The sequence below is a fragment of the Heterocephalus glaber genome, unplaced genomic scaffold (genome assembly GCF_053883595.1).
Source record: "Heterocephalus glaber isolate CG9 unplaced genomic scaffold, H.glaber_assembly_v1.0 deba00001698, whole genome shotgun sequence".
NCBI lineage: Eukaryota > Metazoa > Chordata > Mammalia > Rodentia > Bathyergidae > Heterocephalus > Heterocephalus glaber.
This window is the reverse complement of record NW_028258419.1, coordinates 24,281-47,838: the sequence shown is the minus strand read 5'-3', so window position 1 is coordinate 47,838 and position 23,558 is coordinate 24,281. Positions and strand designations below refer to the sequence as shown.

General features: G+C 40.5%; 2 pseudogenes; one reads left to right on the top strand and one right to left on the bottom strand.

Annotated features, from left to right (window-relative positions):
• Positions 1-2,566: 2,566 nt before the first annotated feature.
• On the bottom strand, positions 2,567-5,795 carry LOC101713163 (kinesin-like protein KIF11 pseudogene; annotated as a pseudogene).
• A 4,608-nt stretch (positions 5,796-10,403) lies between these two features.
• On the top strand, positions 10,404-11,857 carry LOC147821772 (CCR4-NOT transcription complex subunit 1 pseudogene; annotated as a pseudogene).
• The last annotated feature ends 11,701 nt before the right edge of the window (positions 11,858-23,558 follow it).

Here is a 23,558-nt window from a genome sequence, read left to right as displayed (position 1 = left end):
TTAGTTGTTTTTCCATTTTCTTTTAGGTCAAGATACTTTTAAGTGTCTTGAGATTTCTTTTTGACCCCTGTGTTATTTAGAAGTATGTTGTGTAACCTGCAACTATTTGGGAATTTCCTCACTATCTTTCTGTTCCTGATTTCTGCTTTTATTCCTTTGGAATTCTGGAGTATGCATTGACTGTATTGATCCTGTTGTGGAAGGTTGCATAAGACATGTTGAGTGACCCACATGTCAGACCGTGGTTTGTTTTGATGAATGTTCCTCATAAACATGAGAACATGCATTCTTCCCTTGTTGGATGAAGTAGTGTATAAAGCACAGTTAGGACCAAGAGATTGACTATAGTGGTGAAGTCAACTTGACTTCACTGGATTTCTGCCTGCAGGACTTGCTCATTCCTAAGGGAGGAGTGTTGAGGTCTCCTAGGATAGTATGAATTGGTGGATTCCTCATACAGTTCCGTCGGTGTTTGCCTGATGTGTATTGATGATCTGCCAGATAGACATAGTAAGGAGTGGAATAGCTTCTTGGGATAATGAAGCTCTTTGCCATTAAGTGATGCCTCTTCATCCCTAATGTATATCTTCCTTGTTCTAAAAACTGTCTAACTTTATATAGATACTTTCACTTTTTGCATTGTATATATGTCTGTTCTTTCATCTATGTGGCATTATATTTAAAGTAGTTTAATTGTAAACAGCATACTATTGGATCTTGGTGTTGGGTCCCTTATGACAGTCTGTTTTAATAGTCCTTTTAGACTATTGATTTTTTGGGGGGCGGGTACCAGGGATGGAACTCAGGACCTTGCACTTGCGAGGCAGGCGGCAGAACCACTGAGCTAAATCTCTAGCCCCTAGACTATTGATTTTTAAAGTGCCTAGGTATAGTTGAATTAATAGTTACCAAATCTGTTGCTATTTTTACTCATTTGTTTTATTCCTTGTTTCTCATTTTGTGTCCCATATTTTCCTTTGTTATGTAATTTTCTCAGGCATCTTATCTGATTTCATTTTGTCATTTGTTGGCAGATGTAGTTCCTTTTTTACTTGTCTAGTTGTGCTGGAATTTGCAATATACACTTAAAACTATTCCAAGTCCACCTTCAAATAATAGTGATACAGAGATGATATAGGAGATGAAGTAGGACCTCCAAATTATATAAGGAAAATATTATAATTCTCAACCTGTTAGATATTTGATATGCTGAGTTCGTGTTCTCTAAAATCAAAGAATGGATTCCAGGAACAACAGAGATTAAGAATAGGAAATATTTATTGAGCTCATAGCTCCTGAGAAGCAGGAAGGGTCCTGAATGGTTAGCAAAGGACCCTACTCTACAGGGAAGTTTTTTTAAAGATTAAATGTACATAAACATATTTTACTATATAGAAAGAACAATAAGAAGTTTCATAAGGCAAACAAAAGAATATAAATTATAGTCATAATTGGCAGTTTTTAAAAGTCCTTAAATCATGTGACCTTCTCCTAAAAGCATAAGCCTTAAAGGGCCGGGAATGTACCTCAGTGGCGCAGTGCCTGCTGTTGCCTGCCTGGCAAGCACAAGGTCCTGAGTTTGATCCCTGGTACCAAGACAAAACAAATAAAAAACACATAAGCCTTAGAGTGGGACCACAAAGCCCTAATTCAAAGGTATAGGAAGTTTTATCATACATAATAACAATCTATATATTTTGAGAAGCTGGTTTTTGGAGAACTCTGTGAGGATTAAAGTGCTAAGCCTCATAAGAGAATGGAATATTTTCATGTCTAGGGAAAAACAAAAACTGAAAGAAGAGATACTTTCAGAGTTTGTGGTGGAGGGGTTGGGGTGAGGGGATGTAGTTCACCATACCTTAGATTCAATTCCTACAACTGCAACAAAAAGAAAGAGAAAAACCTTTTTGAAGCTCTATAAAAGGTTTTGTGACAAATAAAAAGAAAGAAAGTGACCTGAGAGGTCAAAATAGAAAAATCTAGGGATAAAAAAAAGTAGACTTAACTAAAGCACAGCAAGAGAATAAATGAGACGATCTTTTGCAAGTCCCAAGTGTCAGGGGTATTTACCTGTGTAAGTTCAAGCCTAAAATAATTCAGCTCCCATACATTTGCTATTTAATAATATACAAAGGAAATAAATACTACTTTATATGAAAAGCTAGAAACATATTTACTCAATGCAAATTCCCAAATGAAACACAATTTAATACACAGGGAATTACAAGGATCAAAACATGGGTAGATTAATTGAAGTTAACTACATTTACTAGACTGCTTTGATATATTCTATTCCTTTTTAATCTGTACATAAGGCTCAAGGTCTGAGGCTCCAGGTTTTATTTAAAATCATCTCAAGCCTCAAGTTAACCACAGGCTTCTCTAGGCTTGAAGTAGTAATCTCTTCATAACAGAGTGCTCTGTAGTTTCTCCCACTTTAGACATCTCCATCGGGTTAACACCTCTGTTTTATTTGTTCCTTTGTATTGTTTTGAACACTATTAAGTGGTTTCCATATGTTTTCATACTTTTCCTCCAAAGTACATAGTCTCTGCCCAAAGATACATTAACTGGCAAAGTTCTTTTTCACCTGAGTCGATGAAGTCTTGAAAATATGTTTGGGTTGACTTTTGAGTTTCAATATAGACACCACAGTAGGAGGTAAAGCCATTGGCAGTGAATGTAGAAGGTCAGTTGTAAGTTCATTAATTTCTGCTGTAAAATTTTACTTACTGCTGCTAGTGATTGTTCTTCTGATATCATATTAGAAATTTAAGAAACATGAGTCGACACATTTTCTGAAATAGATGTGAAGAGATCCTGTGTGTTGTAAAGGATTCTAATGCAGACACACTGGGAGACGTCAGATTATCAAACAAGGCCTTGTGACCTTCTAGTTTGGCCTTTTGTATTGAGCTGCCATCCTTAATTAATTCTTCCATATTATTAAACAGACTCTTCAGGTTTTTGGCAAAAATATCTTGAGCTTCTGTGTGTTGTCCAATTGCCTTCTTATGATCCAGTTTGGAATGAAGACAAGACACAAGTTTTGTAGTTTCTTTAACTGTGTCAAGCAACTTACTGGCACTTTCATGAAGTTTTTCTTCATTGCTTTCCAAAGCCAATGAGATATATTCTTCTTTAATAAGTTACAATTTAGTTTCTTACAAATGTTTTTGAGTAGTTTCAAGTTCGTTTGTCTTACTTTACAGGTCAGATTTACATTGTTAAAGTTCGTTTGTATTATCCATGATCAACTCTGTAACCCTACTTAGTTCCTCCTCAAGAGTACCAATTTCTTCAATCAATCCCACAATCTGCTCTTCTTGAGCAGTTAATTTTCCACTCGTGGTTCTAGTTTTCTTCAGAAATGTACACTCCATTTTTCTCACAAGTGCAGCAAGATCTCATTTCAGATGCTCTATCTCTTCTGTATACTCCTTAATAAGAGCTTTCTTGGTGAATTTCTGATTAACTTCAGGTTTATTCAACGTATTCTTTGCTATATGATCATATTCCAATGTACTAAGATTGAGAGATGCAGGAGAAATTGTTGCAATTATAGATGTTTTTGTGTAGCCCCGGAGAGAATCTTGGAGGATTCTAGTTAGTTTAGATTCTCATGAGGTATTTTTTCTACAAGAGCAGTAATCACCCTTCCCAAAGTCAACAGAGATTGATTGATAGTTCCAGCTTCCTGAGCTCTCGTCAACAGCTCCAGAAAGACAAATATTTTCATTTCCTGCAAGATCAACCAATTTCAACTTTCCAATTTTAACAAAGTCTCCATCAATTGTGGTTTCTTTCATATGTATTATAACAGAAAAAACTGAATGGAAATGACTGGAGTATGCATTCATGAAAGTTGCTGCAGATGTTCTTTTTGCTGCTCCCTTCTCCAAAATTTGATAGACTTCATCCTTTTTGAGTACTGAAATTTCTTCTAAACCTTCAGTTAACACTCCTCTCTTGTTATGGGGATCATCCAACATCTATAGTCTCTCAGAAACATCAGAAGGATTAAGATAAAAAAGTTCTTCATTATAGATTTCCAAAGGAGACACTTTGGCTGAAAATTCAGTACCATTATCAGTAAACCTCTCAAAAATTTGATGAAGTTTATGTGGAATTATACTAGCCAAAGGATCCTCCTCCCAGATTTATGCTTCATTAGGTGACTTTCACTTTCATTGTAAAGATGTTTCCAGTATCAACACGGCCATATACAAAGATAGTACAATTATACCCCATAATAGCTTCATCCAGAATTGGACAAATAACACTTCAGTAAACATCAATTTGTTTGGTAGATACTCCAAAAGCTGTATCCGAAGTGTACATTTTTCTTGAGCTCTTATCAGTCAGTCCTCCAATTCATACACTAACTTCTTTCTTTGTTTGATCACGTTCTCCTACTGAGTGGGCAATAGCTTTCTGCTCTGCCAAATTAAATAGTTGTGTAGGAAGGGTGGCCCAAACCTACAGATGCATAGTGACTACTGGTGACCCCAGAGACCTCCACAGAGAAATGCATCAGTGGAACAGAGCAGTGGATGCAGTGGACAGTAATGGCTGGTGATTTATTCAGGTTCAGATGTCCCCTAGGAGAGGATGATTGGCTGTAGATGTCTTGGAGAGGGGTCAACTGAACTCCAAACTCAGAGAAAGTGCTGGCTCCATCTAGCAGCTCCCAGTGCCAGGATGAGAGGCAGCCAAGTTCAAGCCAGCAGGAGGTCAAGGAGCTGAGTTCAAGCTGGCAGGAGGCAAACAGAGTGCTGTAGGCTGAACAATTAGGCTCCAGCCTCACAGCCAGAAACCAGCCTTTAGTTCTGTGGAACAAAAGGGGAAGGCTTTCTGGAATTATCCACTACTCCATAGTAAATCTACAAGCAAGTTTTATAGAGCAAAACTATGTGGGTACAACATGCTATAATCAACCAATAAGGTTACAAGTATAGTTGCCTAATAGTGATTCAATGGGGGAACAAGTCAAGTAACAAGTGTACATGGAAAGAACAAACACTTTTTCTAGGAAATGATGGGTCTGGAGGTCTTGGTCACCCACTGGAGTGACTGATGTCTATCTAGACTTCATTAGGCCAGGTGTTATCACTTATCTTGTCCTTTAGGGAAGTATGCAGGCCTGGTCATTTCATCTTTATCTTGAGGCCTGGTCTCCAACGGATGTATCTCTAGCCATGGTTGTAACATGTTTTCATCTTTTGTGCTGATTCTGTTGAGGACCCAGCCCTAGCTGACTGCCTGTAATATTTCTACCTAACTTAGATGTCTATAATAATAGCATACCACTTCACGGGTACTACAGTTACCTTGGTTGTTCCTAACTCTGTCATTCATTTCCCTTACACAGGGTTATACTCACCAAATGCAGTGTTGCCATTTTTATTTTGGACAGAGTGATTTCAGTTAGATCTATTAATAATAAGAAAAAATAAGTTTTTGGTTTTACCTTCACTTATTACTTAGCAGTTCCTGCAAGATAGGTGAACTGGCAACAAATTCTCCATTTTCCCTCCTCTGGGAAAGCTTTTATTTTTCCTTCCTTTCTAAAAAGTAGATTTTTTAAAAAAGAGTAATTTTAGGTTCACAGAAAAATTAAGAAGAAGGTACAGAGACATCTCACCTATGCTTTGCCCCGTATTAATTTACAATCCCATTCCTTACAGTTTTCATAATCAGTGAGCCTGCATCATCACCAAAAGTGCACACTTTACATGCAGCCACTCTTGCTCTTGCATGCTCTGGGGCTGTGACAGGTGGGTTCTGACAGCCATCCACCCTCAAAGTAACATATAGAGTGATCTCCTTGCCCTGAACTCATATGTGGACTGTTCTCCCCTCCCTGCCACCCCAGGCAACCACCAACCTTTTAATGTGTCCATGGATTTGACTTTTCTGGACAGTCATGTGGTTGGAGTGTTATAGCATGTAGTGTTTTCAGATCTGCTGTATCTAATGTGACTTAAGCTTTCTCCAAGCCTTCTCTTGGCTCATGACTCCTTTCTTTCTTAGAGCCGAGTCCTACTTCATTATCTGGATGCACTACAGTTTATTTGCCCATCTTCCTGCTGAAGGTCATCTTAATCTCTTCAAGTTCTGGCAGCTATGAGTGATGATGCTGCGTCTTTTGTGCGCAGGATTTCCTGTGGGCTAAGTGTTCTCATTTAGGTAAATCTCAAGGTGCATGACTATAGGGTGTTATGCTCAGAATATGTTTTGTTTTCTGAGACAGTGCCTATGTTCTCCCAAAGTGTCTGTACCCCTGTGTGCTCCCTGCAGTAAAGGGGAATCGCTGTTGCTTCACACCCTCCCAGCATCTGGTGTTGTTGATGTTTGGGATTTGCCCACTCCAGTAGGCAGCTGTTTCCTTTGGCTGGAAGGATAACGTCCCTGGGTACAGAGTTCTAGGTTCGTCTTTTCCTTCTCTCTCGGAACACATTATTTCACCCACTCTCTTCTTGCTTGTTATGGTTTTGAAAGAGAAGTTGTATTCTTAGGATTCCTCCTCTCTAGGTATTTGTTCCCTTTGGCTTTTTTCAAGTATGTTTGTTTATCAAACATAAAACATGTTTTCTGCAAGTTGAATATGAATAAGACTTGGTGTGGATTTTTTCACATTGTTATTAGTACATTTCTGCAGTATATAATGATTGCATTCATCATAAGGAGTTGGTACATGTATATAACACATCTTAATTTTTTAATGTTCTCTTCCCCTCTTCTCCATCCCCGATCCCTAGACCTCTTGTTCCCCTTACCATTTGCAAAAGATCTATCTCCCTTTACTATTATCCATCTTTTATTTTGCTTTTCAATTATTTATACTTTGGGTTTCTCACATAAGAGAAACCATGTGATATTTAAATTTGTGTGTCTGATTTACTTCATTTAGTATTGTGGTTTCAAGGTGTACCCATTCTCCTACAATTTACCCCAAATTCATCCTTCTGTATAGCAGAATAGTACTCTATTTGTATAAATACCAATTTTTTTAATCCACTCATCTTGTGATGGACATACAGTCTGCTGTGAAGATTTAGCTATTATAAGTTGTGCTGCTCTAAATGTGGGTATGCATGGTTTTTGTTTGTTTCTTTTGGTTTTTGGAGAGAGGGTCTTGCTCTGTAGTTCAGGTTGGACTTGAACTCACTATGTAGCCCAGGCTGGCATCAAACTAGCAGCAATACTCCTGCTTCAGCCTCCCAAGTGCTAAGCTGACAGGCATACACCACCACTCCTGGGAATGTATGTATTCCTGTATGTGATATCTTTTAACTTTTTTGGAAAGATACCTAGAAGGGGAATAGGTGGGTTGAATGGAATTTTTAGTTTGTTTTTTGAAGACTTTCCATACTGATTTCCACAGTGGGTTTAGCAGTTTTATATCCCCACCAACAGTGTAGAAGGGTTTCTTTTTCCCCACAGCTTCACCAGCATTTGTCATTATTTGATTTCTTGATGGTAGCCATTCTTTCTGGATGGAAATCTCAATGTTGTATTTATTTGTATTTCTCTAATAGTCAGTGAGGTCAAACATTTTTTTCATGTATTTATTGGTGATTTGTCCTCCTTCTGAGAAGTGTCTATTAATTTCAGCTGCCTACTTTTTTTTTTTTTGGTACCGGGGATCAAACTCGGGACCTTGTGCTTTCGAGGCAGGCCCCAGAACCACTGAGCTAAATTCTCAGCCCTGCCTACTTTTTGATTGGGTCTTTTATTATGGAAGTCTATTTTTTTTAAGTTCTTTATCTATTATAGATATTAGTCCTCTGAGGAGTGGCAGTCAAATTTTTTTTTCCCATTCTGTATATTGTCTCTTCACTCTGTTGGTTATTTATTTTGCTGTGCAGAAGCTTTTAATTTTTTTTTTTTTTTGTACCAGGGATCGAACTTGGGTCCTTGTGTTTGCGTGGCAGGCGCTGGAACCACTGAGCTAAATCCCTGGCCCCCAGAAGCTTTTCATTTGATATGATCCCATTTGTTGATTCTTGATATTATTTCTTGTGCAACTGAGGTTCTGTTCATAAAGTCCTTGCCTACATCTATAACTTCAAGACTTTTACCTATTTTATCTTCCAGCAGATTGTTTCTTTTAATATTTACATCTTTCATCCATTTGATTTTATTTTAGTACACGGTGAGACATATGACTCTAGATTCACTCTTCTGCAGGTGGAAAGCCAGTTTTCTCAATACCATTTGTTAAAGACTCTACGTTTCCTCTAGCATATGCTTTTTGCACCCTTTGTCAAAGATCGGATCGCTGAATGGGCCTGGGGTTGTTTCTGCATCCTCTATTCTTTTTTTTCTTTTTGAAGCAAAACATTTGTGGGTACATTTTAGATAGACATAATGATAACATTCATCATAGGGAATTTGTACCTGTACGTGATAGATCTTGTTTCTTTTTCTCCCTTTGCTCCTCCTTGACCCCTTTTCCCTCCTTATTTACAAAGGCTTTGTATCCATTTTCCCCCATTCTCTCTTTCTTTCTCATCCCTTCTTTCCTCCCCCCTTCCTTTGTTCCGCTTCTCATATGAGCATTTTTCTTCCCATTTCCCAATATCTATTATACATTTTGGTCCTTATTTACATTTCTGGTTTCTCACACCAGAGAAACCATGGTATTTAAACATGTGTGTCCGATTTATCTCACTTAGAGTATGATCTCAAGGTGCATCCATTTAGCTAGAAATGTCTTAAGCTGATCCTTCTTGGTTTATTTATTTTTTCTTCATTATTGGCTTTTTGAGACAGGGTCTCCCTATGCAATTCAGGCTCACCTTGAACTCACTATGTAGTCCATGCTGGCCTCGAACTTACAGCGATCCTCCTGCCTCAGCCTTCCTAGTGTTGGGATTACAGGCATGTGCCATCACGCCTGGCTCAAGCTTATCCTCCTTTCTGACAGAGTAGTGCTCCATTGTATAAAAACCCCCAACATTTTCTTTATCCATTCATCATTTGATAGGCATTTGGGCTGTTTCCAAGATTTAGCTATTGGAAACTGTGTCACTATAAACATATTGCTGTGGTATGATGCTTTTAATTCTTTTGGGAAGATACCCAGAAAAGGAATAGAGGGTCATGGGACCTCTTATCCTAGATTTTTTGAGGAATCTCCACACTGATTTCCACAGTGGTTGCACCAGTCTACACTCCCACAAATAGTGGAGAAGGGTTCCTTTTCCCCCACAGTCCTGCCAACATTTGTTACTGGTTGATTTCTTGATAACAGCCTTTCTTTCTAGAGCAAGATGGAATCTCAGCGTTGTTTTTATTTGCATCTCTTGAATGAGTAGTGATGTTGAACATTTTTTCATATATTTATTTCGTGTTTCTACTTTATCTGAGAAGTGTCTGTTCACTTCAGATGTCCTTTTTGGATTGGATCCTTCTTTAAATTTTGGGGATCTGATTTTTTTGAGTTCTTTATATATACCAGATATTAGTCTTTTGTCTGAGGAACAGCTGGCAAAACTTTTTTCCCACATTGTCGGTTGTCTCCACTCTGCTGGTGGTATCTTTTGCTGTGCAGAAGCTTTTTAATAAGATGAGATCCCAGTTGTTGATTCTTTGTGATATTTCCTGTGGGATTGAGGTTTTGTTCATAAAATCTTTGCCTACACCAATGTCTTCAAGAGTCCTACCTATTCTATCTTCCAGCACATTTAGTGTTTCTGTTTTAATATTTAGATCTTTGATCCATTTTGATTTGAGTTTAGTGCATGGTGAAAGATATGAGTCTAGTTTTAATCTTCAGCATGTAGAAAGCTAGTTTTTCCAGTACTATTTATTAGAGATTATCTTTCTTCTAGTGAAGGTGTTTGACTTCATTGTCAAATTTCAGGGAGCTGAGTATGTTTGGAGTTGTTTCTTCTAATCTGTTCCATTTATCCTTGGATCTGTTTTTTGGACAGTACCATGCTGTTTTTATCACAGTCCTTTGTTACCCAGAATTACTTTTGCTATTCTAGGTCTCTTCTGGCTTCAAATGAATTTTAGTATTATTTTCTCTAATGTTATGAGATATTCTGTTGGCGTTTTGATTGGGATTGCATTAAATCTGCATATCAACTTTGGAAGTGTGGCCATTTTCACCACATTGGTTCTTCCTACCCAAGAACAAAGGATATTGTTTCTGATATCCTCTTGAATCTCCTTTTTCAGAGTACTGTAGTTTTCAATATAAAGGTCTTTTACTTCCTTTGTTAGATTGACTCCTATGTATTTCATTTTTGGGTATGCTATTGTGAAATGTGGCTTTCCCTAATTTCTCTCTTAGTGAGCTTTTTATTTGTGTACAGGAATGCTATTGGTTTTTTAAATTTTTTTTATTTTTTTTGCTATTGGTTTTTGAGTGTTGACTTTGTAACCAGCTATGCTACTGAATTTGGTTATTAAGTTTTTTTGTGGAGTGTTTGGGGTCTTATGTAGAGTATCATGTCATTTACAAATAATGATAACTTCTTCCTTTCCTATCCTTACTCCTTTTATTTCTATCTCTTGTCTAATTGCTGTGGCTAGTGTTTCCAAAACTATATTGAACAAGAGTGGTGACAGTGGATATCCTTGTCTTGTCTTGTTCCATGATGTTCGGCAAAGTGAATTTCAGCAGCTTCCCTACCATCAGATTTTTATCATACTGCTCTTGGAACTTACTGCACCTGACCAAGTGTTGGAAACTATTAATTTTCAGACACTCACAGCTTTCTGCAATACAGTCCGCATCTTAAGGCCCACCAAAGCTCCTGGCTTTGTATATGCCTGGCTTGAACTGATCTCCCATCGGATATTTATTGCAAGAATGCTGGCACATATGCCACAGCAGAAGGGATGGCCTATGTATGCGCAGCTACTGATTGATTTATTCAGATATTTAGCGCCTTTCCTTAGAAATGTGGAATTCACCAAACCTTTGCAAATCCTCTACAGGGGTACTCTAAGAGTGCTGCTGGTTCTTTTGCATGATTTCCCAGAGTACTTTTGTGATTACTATTATGGGTTCTGTGATGTGATCCCACTTAATTGTATCCAATTAAGAAATTTGATCCTGAGTGCCTTCCCAAGAAACATGAGGCTCCCAGACCCATTCTCTCCTAATCTGAAGGTGAATATGTTGAGTGAAATTAACATTGCACCCCGGATTCTCACCAATTTCACTGGAGTAATGCCACCTCAATTCAAAAAGGATTTGGATTTCTATCTTAAAAGTTGATCACCGGTCACTTTTCTGTCTGATCTGCGTAGCAACCTACAGGTATCCAATGAGCCTGGCAATCGCTACAACCTTCAGCTTGTCAATGCACTGGTGCTCTACGTAGGGACTCAGACCATTGCACACATCCACAATAAGGACAGCACGTCTTCCATGAGCCCCATCACTCACTCCTCGGCACGCATGGACATCTTCCAGAACCTGGCTATGGACTTGGACACTGAGGGTTGGTATCTCTTCTTCAATGTAATTGCAAATCAGCTGCGGTATCCAAATAGCTACACTTTACTTCAGCCGCACCATGCTGTACCTTTTTGTAGAGACCAACACTGAAGCTATCCAGGAGCAGATCACAAGGGTTCTCTTGGAATGGTTGATTGTGAATAGGCCACATTTTTGGGGTCTTCTTACTACTTTCACTGAGCTGATTAAAAATCCAGCATTTAAGTTCTGGAACCATGAGTTTGTACACTGTGCCCCAGAATCAAAAAGTTATTCCAGTCAGTTGCACAGTGCTGTGTGGGACAGAAGCCTGCACAGCAAGTAATGGAAGGGACAGGTGCCAGTATCTCCATTGTAAAGGTATCACCCTCGCAGTCCACTGCACCAAGTTCATAAACTGAAGAATCCTTTCAACTCTTCCTGACTTTCCCAGCCCTTTGGTTCTCAGGGGTCTGTCCCACTTACTGTTGGGGTCAGCCTCCTGTTTAGGTGGGCACGTTCCAAAGTTTAAATGCATTTTTTTGACTCTTGGTCAAAATTTAGAACATTCTGTGAATATCATTTTGAACTTGTGTAAATATATGAAAAAGAAAAAAAATGAGGGAAAGCTTTCAGTGTTTTTCCATTTGGTATGAGGTTGGCTGTTGGTTTGTTATATATGGCTTTTATCAGATTGAGATAAAGACCATCTATTCCAATTTTTTGTAGGGTTTTATTTTATCATGAATGGGTGTTGGACTTTGTCAAATGCTTTTTCTGCATCTGTTGAGATGATGATATGATTTTTGTCCTTGGCTCTGTTAATATAATATTACATTTAATGATTTCCATTTGTTGAATCATCCCTGCATCCCTGGAATGAATCCTACTTAGTCATGGTGTATAATCTTTTTGATGATTTGCTGCATTCTGTTTGCCAGTATCTTATTGAGGAATTTTGCATCTATGTTTATTGGAGAGATTGGCCTACAGTTCTGTTTTTCGGTTGGATCTTTCTTTGGTTTTGGTATCAAGGTAATGCTTGCTTCCAAGAATGAATTTCAGTTTATTGCTTCCCTTTCAATTTCATGAAAGTGTTTGAGAAGTAGCAGCACTAGGTCTCTAAGTTTCTTGTAGAATGCAGCAGTGAATCCATCAGGGACTGGGCTTTTCTTGGTTGGTAGGGTTTTAATTACATCTTCAATTTCATTCACTGATATTGGTTTATATAGAATTTTTATATCTTCTTGATTCAGATTTGGTAATTCATATGTATCTAGGAATCTGTCTATTTTTCTGTGTTTTCCATCTTATTAGAATACATGTTCTCAAAGTAGGTATTGATAATTTTATGAATTTCTCCAGGATCTGTTGTGATTTCAACCTTTTCATTCCTAATTGCATGGATTTGAGTCTTTTTTTCCCCCTTTTTTGATAAGATTAGCTAGAAATTTGCCAATTTTATTTAATCTTTCAAAGAACCAACTCTTAAATTCATTGATTCTTTGTATTGTTTTCTTAGTCTCCATTGCATTAATTTCTGCTCTGATCTTTATAATTTCCTCCCTTGTATGAGCTTTGGGCTTGACTTGTTCTTCTTTTTCTAGATGTTTGAGGTTCAACATTAGATTGTTTGTTTGAGTTCACTCTGTATTCCTTATATGGTAATTCACTGCTATAAACTTCCCTCATATAACATTGAGTCCCATAAGTTCTGATATATTGGTATTATCATTTAATTGTAGAAACTGCCTAATTTATTCTTTAGTTTTCTCTGTGACACATTGGTTATTCAGGAGGGTTTTATTTAATTTCCATGTGTTTATTCAGTTTTTGTGGTTTCTTTTGCTGTTGATGTCCAATTTCATTGCACTATGGTCAGATAATATGCATTGGATGATTTCATTTCTTTTGCATTTACTTAACGATGTTCTATGAGCTAGTATGTGATCTATTTTGGAGACCATCCCATGTGCAACTGAGAAGAATGTGTATTCTGATACTGTGGGTCAGAACACTCTGTAGACATCTAATAAGTTCATTTGTGCAAAAATTTGGTTCGGTTTTGATATTTCTCAGTTGATATTTTTGCCTAGTTGATCTGTCTGTTTGTAACAGTGTAGTATTGAAGTCCCCCATTACAATTGTATTAGTGCTTATTTGATTTTTCATGTCTGTTAATATTTTTTACATAGTTAGGTGTTCTGGTATTTGGTGCATATACATTTATGATTGTTATCTGTTCCTCTTGGATTGTTTCCTTTATAAGGATGTGTGACCTTCTTTGTCTCCCTTAATCAGTCTTGGCTTGAAATCTACTTTGTCTGCAAATAGAATCACTACCCCTGTTTTTTCTGGTTTCTTATCACATGGAGTATTGTTTTCTATCCTCTGACTTTCAGTATATGAATTGCTTTTTGAATTAAATGTGTTTCATGTATGCAGCATATGTTGGATCTTGCCTTTTGATCCATTCTGCCATCTGTTTCTTTTGATAAATGAATTGAGACCATTAACATTGATGGTTATAACTGATATGTATTGACTTATCCTTATGATATTGTTTTCCTGTTGTTGATTCCCTTTCTTTCTCTTCTGTTTAATTACTTGCCTTGCCTGTTGGATTCATTTTTTTGGGTTCACGGAATTGTAGTCTTCATCATTTCTATCTCTAGTGTGTTCTTCACAGTTAGCCTTTTGCTGAGTCTCTCACTATGCCTAATGGATTGGTATAAAGCAACATTTTCCTCTTAGGAAGATGTATAAGCAGCCTTTTTGGCTGTGAGAAGATCTAAGCCTCTATGATTTTGGAGGTTTACTTCTGCCAGGGAGACTATCTGGTTCCATAAGGTAAGAATGGAATGAGCTATATTTTTTTGAGACTGTCAGAAAAATCTCAGGAGATGGAACAATAGTAGATCAGGGAGGTACTAGGTCCCTATGTTGTTGGGTAGGGCTTTAATGGCAACAGGCAGGCTAGGGAGGAGGAAGGGCAAATAGAGGGATGGATATTAGACACAGAGAGCAGAGAGAGATAATGATGAAGTTGACAGCAGGTGTCTCCAGCTGGGACTCAGGGCTGTAATGGAGCATAGGTGAGTGGCCAAGGAAGATGTCTCCAAGGTTGGCCAAACACCAAGGGAAGACAGTTCCTCCCAGAGTGTTCTGTGACCAGTGCTGGGTTTAAATGGCTTGGAAAATAGAATGAGCCTCTCTCTGTCTCAGCGGGTGAGGGGATGGGAGGAGGAGGAGGGGAACCTAGAAACACAGGATGTTTAAGGTCCTCTCTATCAGTGATTGAATAAGAGGATGGTGAGGAGGAAGGAAAACAATTTGATCTCCTCTGGGGAGATGTCACACAGAGTACCTTGAAGAAGGAGATCTTTTGGCTGGGGATTTAGCTCAGTGGTGCTGTGCCTGCCTAACAAGCACAAGGTTCTGAGTTTGATCCCTGGTACTAAAAAAAGGAGATCTTTTATCTATGTAAGAAAGGACTCCAGGGTGGAATCCTGAGGATGAAAAAAAGTAAAATTAAAGCAGACAGAATGGAGAAGTGGGTGAAGAGCAGGATAGGCAGGGGCAAGGCATTTAAGGGTCCTCTGGAATCTCGGACAACCTGAGAGAAGTAGAGAGATTACTTGCCATTTTCACAAGGAGGGGTCAGGTGAGTTATTAGCAGGACTCAGCTTTACCCAAGAGTGATGTATCCACTGGGGAGGGTGTTGTAGATGGATAGCCATCAGGGTGCTGTAGATGACCAGAAAGGGTCTCATCTACTCAGGCTATAGGGACTAGGGGTTTAAATCTTTAACCAGGACCAATTTGTTAGCCAGGCTGTCTTTATAAGGCTGGGTGTCTAGAGAAAGCAAGAGAAGATTAGTAGCATGTCAGATTTCTTGTTGTAGAACTGGGAGATAGTCTCAGATGGAACTGGGCTCTGGGCTGAGGTCTGGCTGGAGCAGAAAGGTGTGGCCATATAAAAGAGTAAGGAGAGCAAAGCTTGGAACCCAGAGGTGGAAATATCCTATTATGTTGAGAAAGGAGAGGAGTTGTTTGGTGGTAGGAACTGGAGTCTAGGAAATTAAGTGGGTACAATTTGGAGGTAAGACTTGGGTATGTTTCTGGAGAATGATTCCCAAGTAGGTGACAGATGGGGAAGAAATTTGGGCCTCAGGGGCATGATATTCCTTGGAGTCTAGATGCTGTAATAATAAGAAGGTGTCTTTATGGGATGACTCATAGGAGGGGTTGCAGAGGAAGAGGTCATCTATATACTGTGTGAGATGAGAGGAAGAAGAATGAAAGGAGAGTAAATAATGAGGAAGGGCCTTACCAAAGTAGTGGAGGCTGTCCTGGAACCCTGAGGCAAGACAGTCTAGGTCAGCTGTTGGGACAGACAGGTGTCAGGGTCTGTCCAGGTGGAGGCAAAGAGAGGCTGTGAGGAAGGGTGTAGGGGAATAGTGAAAAAAGCGTCTTTTAGATCTAAGACAGAGTAATGAGTGATGGATGGAGAGATAGAGGATAAAGTTGTGTGGGGGTTTGGCACCACAGGGTATGTGGAGGACAATCTGATTAATGGTGATGGGATCTTGTAGCAGCCTATAAAAGCCATTTGCCTTCCATACTGAGAAAATGGGGGATATTGTAAGGGGAATTGACAGGAATTAAGAGACTGTGTCTCAATATGTGAGAGATGATAGATTGAAGCCCCTTAAAGCTGGGTCAGGTATGGAATATTGTCATTGGGCAGAGTAAGGGTGATTTGGTCTGAAAGGGATAGTAAGAGGTTGTTGGGATGAAGTCAGGGAAGGGAAGAAGACTCTGGGGTTGAAAAAAAGGGAGATGATGGGAGCTGCAGAGGGAGGCAAGGAAGGGGAAACCAGGGTGGGTATAAGGACTGGTTGTGTCCCAGGGATGGTTAGAGTGGCTGACAACTAGGCTAAGATGTCTTGCCCTAAAATGAGAATGGGACAGGTGGGGATGACTGAGTGTGGGAAAAGGTGTTGGCCTAATTGACACCAAATTGGGGGCATTTACAAAGGTCTGGAAACTTTGCCATCAATCCACACAACAGTAATTGGGGCCAAGGAGATCAGTCCTCGAAGGAAGGAAAGGTAGAGTGTGTAGTGCCTGCATTGAGGAGGAATATGATGACCTTACCCTCAACCCTAAGAGTTACCTAGAGCTTGGCATCTGAGATGGTCCAGGAGGCCTCTATGGCTTTCAGGTGGCATCAGTCCTTCGTTCCCAGGCCAAGAAGGCCTGGGAAGGAGCTGGTTGTGGGTCCCTTGGGTTGTGGCCCAGAAGTGGCAGGGTTAGCTGCCAGCACTAGACAATCTGACTTCCAGTGGGTGCCCCCCCCCAGGAAAGACATGGCTTACAGGGAACCCTGGGCTGCAGGCATTCCCTAGCCCAGTGACCATTCTGGTGGCATTCAAAGCATGGCCCTCGAGGGGTGACTCAAGTTAGGGGCATAGTTGATCCTTTATTAGTTACCCTGGTCATCAACTCTGCAGGGTTTCTTATAGCAGAGGCCAGCATCTGCAGCTCAGAAATGTGCTTCGGTCAAGCATGTTCATCTGTTATTATAAACTTTGAAAGCCAAATTTATTAGCTCTTGCTGTGATATTTGAGGGCCAGTCTCCAATTTTTTGTAATTTTTTGAATGTTTGGGGATCCTGCATGATACTTTTAGTTTGGCTCATATTGGGGGAGCAGCCATAGGACTCTCTGGAAGGTTGGGCTAAAGGAGCCTGTGGTTGTCCTCAAAGGACCAGATCAAGGAATAGACTCATTTTTGTTCATCTAGGGAGAGAGCAGAGCTAAGGATGACAGTTAAATCAGTCCAGGTGAAGCTATATGACTGGGTCAGGTATCTGAGGCATGGCTGGATGTTCCTGTTGGACCTGGGGATTCCTCTGGAGCAGGGCTCTCTCAGTTGGAAGAGGGAGACCCTCTGGGGCAGGGCCCCTTACAAGGGAGTGCAGCCCATTGGACAAGCATCAGGGCTGAGAGAGTGCAGAGTTCTTGGGGCATGCAGGGGACCCAGAACTGCACTGGGATCTAGGAACATGCAAGGTTGCTAGGGAAACCAATCAGTGGACTACACCCTTAATGCCAGCATCACACACTCTAGATACAGCCCCCTCTGTAAAAGTTCCATTATGACTGCATGAGGCTTTGGAGGGGGGACATCTAGACATTGGCTGCAGCACCCTGCTATTCTCCTTCTGGTATTCTCCATATATGTAAATTATTACTTCTGTAACACCTTTGGATGTCCTTTTCTTTTTTTCTCAGAATTTTTCTTTTTTCAGTGTAAGAAGTTTCTTTTGACATATCCTCCTGGTCACTGGTTTCTTTTCCAACCTTGTCCAGTCTGCTAATGAGCACATCAAAGCTGTTCCTCTTTCCAATATTAGCTTTTTTTCTAGCATTTCTTTTTCCGCCCTTTTTTTTTTGTACCAGGGATTGAACTTGGGACCTTGTGCTTGTGAGGCAGGCAACAGAACCACTGAGCTAAATCCCCAGCCTCTAGCATTTCTTTTTGATTTAGCAGAATTTCCATTTCCAAAAGCAGCCATGTTGTGTTAGGTAAAGGAATTTCAGTAATAGGCTTTTAGTGATGTGGTGGGGTGGGGGTGAGGTGTGAGCATTCTATATCGAAGTTAGGTCTCTGTTCTTTGTGTGAGTCTGTTCACAGTGGGCTGGGAGCTTCACAAGTACTCTGCAGATTTTACCCCTACTCAGTCAGGGCCTGAGTTGATTGCTTTCCTCTCCTTGGGTCATTCTATTCTGGTAAAACCCCAGTAGGCTGGGCTCAGGTAAGGTAGTTTCTCTCAAGAGTGGGATTCATTAAGAACTGCAGAGCACTCTGGACAGATTTCCATATATCTGTTATTCCTCAGCTCCTGCACAGTGCACAATAGCAGTTGTCTCCAGTTTTCCATGCTGAGAAGCTGGGAAGATTCCTAGAGTAGAAACTAACAGACATGTAGGTGGCCCTAAGACTGGCCACCTTTTATGCATTAACCATCAGGCTTATCCACTGGGAGTCTTCACAGTTCACTAATTACAGTGGCATCTCAGTCCACAACCTTAATTCATTCACCATTCTGATGAAGATGGCCATGTTCTTGTTATCCAATGGGAAGTTCAAGAACAGAAGCAAAATTTTGCTGAATGCTTCTGTTTGTGAACCAAATTGTTCAAGAAGAGAAGAATTTGTGATCATTCTATATAGCATTACTATATATCCCAGGACTGGTGTCATGGAAGTTTCTGCCCCAGTACATTGTGATGATCTGTATTCTTCTCTGTCTCTCCAGTTTTGGAGGCAACAGTTTGCCTTGTGTCCTCAATTTTCTGACAGATACAAGATTTATTAATGTTTAGTGTGGTCAGTTTGTTGTTGGGCTTTGTCATGGTTTAACTAATGGTCAACATAGAAAGCCCAGCTGAACTGAATCAGCATAGTCTGAGGATGGAAGATCCACCTGGAGATTGTTGCCAATGGCATAAAAAGAGAACTAGAGGGGAAGATTGTGTGCTATTGATTTTCTTGAAGAAGCTTGCTGTTTGTGGCTAGTTTTCCTGATGCGAACTTGGCTGCTCTTGTCGGAGGAGGAGCTCAGGGCCTTGCTGTCGCTGGGAATGGCTGCTGTTCTTGTCAGAGTACCCTTGATCTTTGCCTTGAGCATTGCTTCCTGGCTGCAGTATAGATCTCTTAGCTTGGTGGCACAAATCCTTCACTCTGCCGACGCAGGCTTTCTAGCTTCCACCACTGGCCTTTGGGCTTTCCCAGTGCAGATCCTCCATATGGACTTGTGTAAGACAATGCCATGGGCTTTAGGCCTCTGGGTGGACTCATGCAGGGCATTGCCTTGGGCTCTAGGCCTTCAGCTGGACTTGTGTGGGACATTGCTGTGGGATCCAGGCCCTTGGCTGGATTCTTCGGGTTGCTAGTGTGTGCATAGATCTTGCACTCCTCTACATTTGACTTTTGGGGTGCATATTATAAAATAATCCTATAAATTATGTGTCTTGTATTAAATATTCCCTTGCAGACCCTGAATACAGCATGTTTTTGTTTTTGTTTTTATTTTTGGCTGTTGTAGCGTTGGGACTAAGGACATCACACATACTAGGCAAATGTTCTCCCACTGTGCAACAACCCAAGCCCTGTTTGGCTCTTGACACATTGTTAGGATGGAGTGGCAACTTGCAAGCTCTCAGGAGTCCTACCATGTTTATTGTTCTTGGTGACTGTGTGAGAAACCTAGGTCTGGGTGTGCTTGTTGTTACTACAGTGTGGTTGCTTTTTGGGTCTCAGCGAATACAACGTGTGTGTGTACATTCACAATCCTGTGTGTACACATCTTTAAAATCCCCTTTATATGTATTCATACCCATTTCTATTAAGTTAAGCATGAGTTTATTGTAATTATTCCAGATATTCAACAATGAGTAAATTTTCTGAGGACTCTAAAAAGTTTGCTGATGGTTTCCAACCTCCAACAATGGCTTTTTCTTTATTTTGGTACTGGAGATTGAACTTGGGACCTTGTGCTTTCAAGGCAGGTGCCAGCACCACTGAACTAAATCCCTGGCCCCCTTCACAATGGCTTTTGATTTTGTCTGGTGAGAGGTCCAGCTCATCTTAGTTTCTTGCTGCACAGTAGGAAAAAAGGGATTACAAGAGCTGTAAGGCAAGCTAATGATATAGCTATTGGACCTGCAACCACTGATAATCAGCCAACTGCTGCATTATTTGGACACCAAGATGGACCCAAGTGGGATTATAACACAGGGGTTGTTGTGGCAAGATGGGATGTACACACCGCTCCTCATCTGCCACACACTATTGCTGAGAACATAAACTCTCAGCTTTAGTAATGAATTAAAGAGGCAGAGTTTAAAATAAAAGACAGTTATTTGGAAAAAACATGGAAAAGAAAGAAAATAGACAGCTAACTTGAGAGGATAGCAAGCATCAGAGTTGATTACCCCTGAGCTTTTATCTCTGGCTCATTTTATTTAGGACTAGTAATTTTCTCATCTCTCATGTGGGCACCTGGAAGTGGTCACCATCTGATTGCCTGTCTTAGTTGTCTTTGATCCTAACTGGGGCATGTCTGCCTGCATTTTTTTTTGGCCATTTGATTTTTTCCTGTTCCTTTGTGATGGATAAGTGGGGAAGGGCTTTATAGGAAAGTAGCTTACAGTTAATGAGTAAGGACAGGGAACATGTGTACATGTGTGTATCTGGTGCAGTAATATAGTGATGTTAAAGTGAGAATATATATATATATATGTAGGTATGCCTATGTGTCTTACATACTAAATAAGAGTTCCTAGGTGGCTGCCCCTTATCTCCTTTGCATTTTATCAGGTGGTGAGGGGGCTGGTTTTCCTGGTCTTTTATGTGTCTGACACCCATATGTTCTGTTAACTGTTCCTGATAAATTCCTATGGTAATTGTGTCACCTGGTGCCTCTCATCCTAGCTTCTCTCTCTCTCTCTTCTTTGTCTTTCTGATTGCTCTAACTGTAAAGTCTACCTGTGGAGGCAGATATTGCTTTTAGTAAGTTTCCCTATAATTTCCCATAAAGCTTATCATTTCCCTGCCTACATGCTGCCTTTTCCTACAGGGTGGAGAGGTTATACCCCTGGGCTATCTTAGTGGGTTTGCACCACAGGATGCCAAACCTATAAACTCTGATAAGCTCAGGACTGTTAGTCAAGGCTCTAATGAAAATCCAACTGCTTTCCAACAAGAGCTCGAAGAGGCCTTCCATAAATACACCAATTTAAACCCATAGTCTATGGAAAGTCAGATTATCCTAGGATGTTCTTTTCTTTTTTTCCCCGGTACTTGAGATAGAACTCAAGACCTTGCATTTTCGAGGCAGGCACCACTGAGCTAAATCCCTCAGGACAGTATTTTCTTAGCCAGTCAGCTACAGATAGTAAGAGAAAGCTCCAGAAATTTCAACAGGGCCCACAAGCTGGGATAAGTTAATTGGTCAATGTGGCTTATTTGGTTTTATTAATCACGATGAAGTAGAGGACAAACAGGAGTTGAGTAAGAAAAAAAGACAGGCTTAAGCCATGGTCACCCTAATAGATAAAGCCTGCAGTGCTAAGGGGAACTGAGGTAATCCAAAGAGTGATGGAAGCAAGTCAGAATGCTTCAGGTACAAGTGGCCAGGCACTGGGCAAAGGAATACCGCCTGGAGCCACCAAATCCTTGTCAGGCCTCTCAGAACACTGAAGAAGACCCTCCCAGCCCCAGCATTGGAGGAGGGACTGTCCCTGTTTCCAGAGAGGGATGAGGTCATCCATCACCATGGTGGCCAGAAAGAATGCCTCGAAAGTGGAAGATGATGCCTGGGGTGACCTGGATGGTCCTGCACAGTGTATTCCCATCACCTTACAGGAGCCATGGGTGACTATGGATATAGCGGGCAAACAAATCATATTCCTCGGTGATACCAAAGTATCTTACTCAATTCAAATTTCTTATTGGGGTGAGTTATCCTGTTCTTCACTTATTGTAGGCCTTGAAGGAGTTAGCTGATCAGTTTTCTTTACCCCTACTCTGAACTTCCTGTTACAAGATTTCCTTTTCCAAGCTGCCTTTATGGTAATAGCAGTACCCATGTGAGTAACTGGAAGAGTTATGCTCTTCCTACTCAAGGCTACTCTATCATTCAAACCTCTGGTAACCCGTGTCCTAGCTACTAGGGACCCACCCAGCCTGACCCCATTGGGCCCAGTTTCTCTGCCTGAAGTTGATCCCCAAGCATGGTATGATGGAATCGCGGGGAGGGCTGTCAAAGCAACTCCAGTGATCATTCAGCTGAAAGATTCTAATCTATACCTTCATAGAAGACAGAATTCTTCACAGAAGAGAGAGGCTAGGCAGGGGCAAAGGCCCATTATTGCTAAACTTTGGGTACACATTTGCTGGTGCCATGCCAGTCCTTGTGCAGTTCACCCATTTCACTACTGATGAAGCCATTGGGCATATATCACCTAATGCAGTATCTCAGAGCCATCAATGAGGGAGTGGTGTACCTATACATCCATTAGTAGCAGATCCATACTCCCTTTAGCACAGATCCCTAGAGACCCTAATTGGTTTTCTGTCCTTATTGCAAAGATGCCTTCTTTTCCATCCTTTTGACTCAGCTCCCAATACTTGTTTGCCTTTGAATGAGAAGATTCCCAAACAAGGCCTCACCAACAGTATACTTGGACTGTCTTGCCTCAGTGTTTTAGAGATAACCCCCACTTGTTTGTACAAGCCTTAGAGACCTACAGTTTGAAAAGGGAGGCCTATTATATAGTGTAGGTGACTTCATTTGTAGCCCTGTTGCTGGACAGCACAGTATCCAGTAGTTCCAGAATCTTGCTCATCCATCAAAAGGATTGGCTGGGACAATTGATGAACATGAAAACATAACTTTAAAGTAAAGGAAGAAAGAGGAAAAAATGAAGAAGAAGGAGATCAAGGAGGAAGAAGCAGAGGAAGAAAGAAGGGCAAAAAGAGAAAAGTGAAGACATGTCCCATATGCAGGATGGACTATTGCAAGAACAGGAAGACAGCAGTGGCTCCAAAGTCAGTAATTGCTGTCTTATTTTTTCTCAGATCCAGTCCATCAGAAGTTTCTGGGCGTGTGTATCCTGGCCGTGATTTGACAGTTTCTTGTGTTTGACAGATCAGACCCAGTTGCCCAGCCTCCATTCCGGTTCTTTGTAATGACAGGTTACATCCTGTTGTTAGCCAGCCTGCCATCCCCTAATATCCTGCCTCAACCCCACCAAGGAGTAATCTGTTAAAAACACCCTTAAAACAGCAATTTTCTAGCAAAAAGGGGTTACAGGTTGTTCCAACATATGGCCCAGATTTCTCAACAAAGAGTAACATATCTGGGGTGTGTTTTGATACCAGGACAAAGACAACTGTCCTCAAAGAGAAGAGGGGCAATTTACCATCTGGGTCCTCTGGAATCTAAACAGCACCTGAGGGCTTTGTTGGGAATGGTGGCCTTCTGCTGCATATGGATACCCCATTTTGGAGTAATAGCCAAGCCCTTATATGGGGCAAATCAAG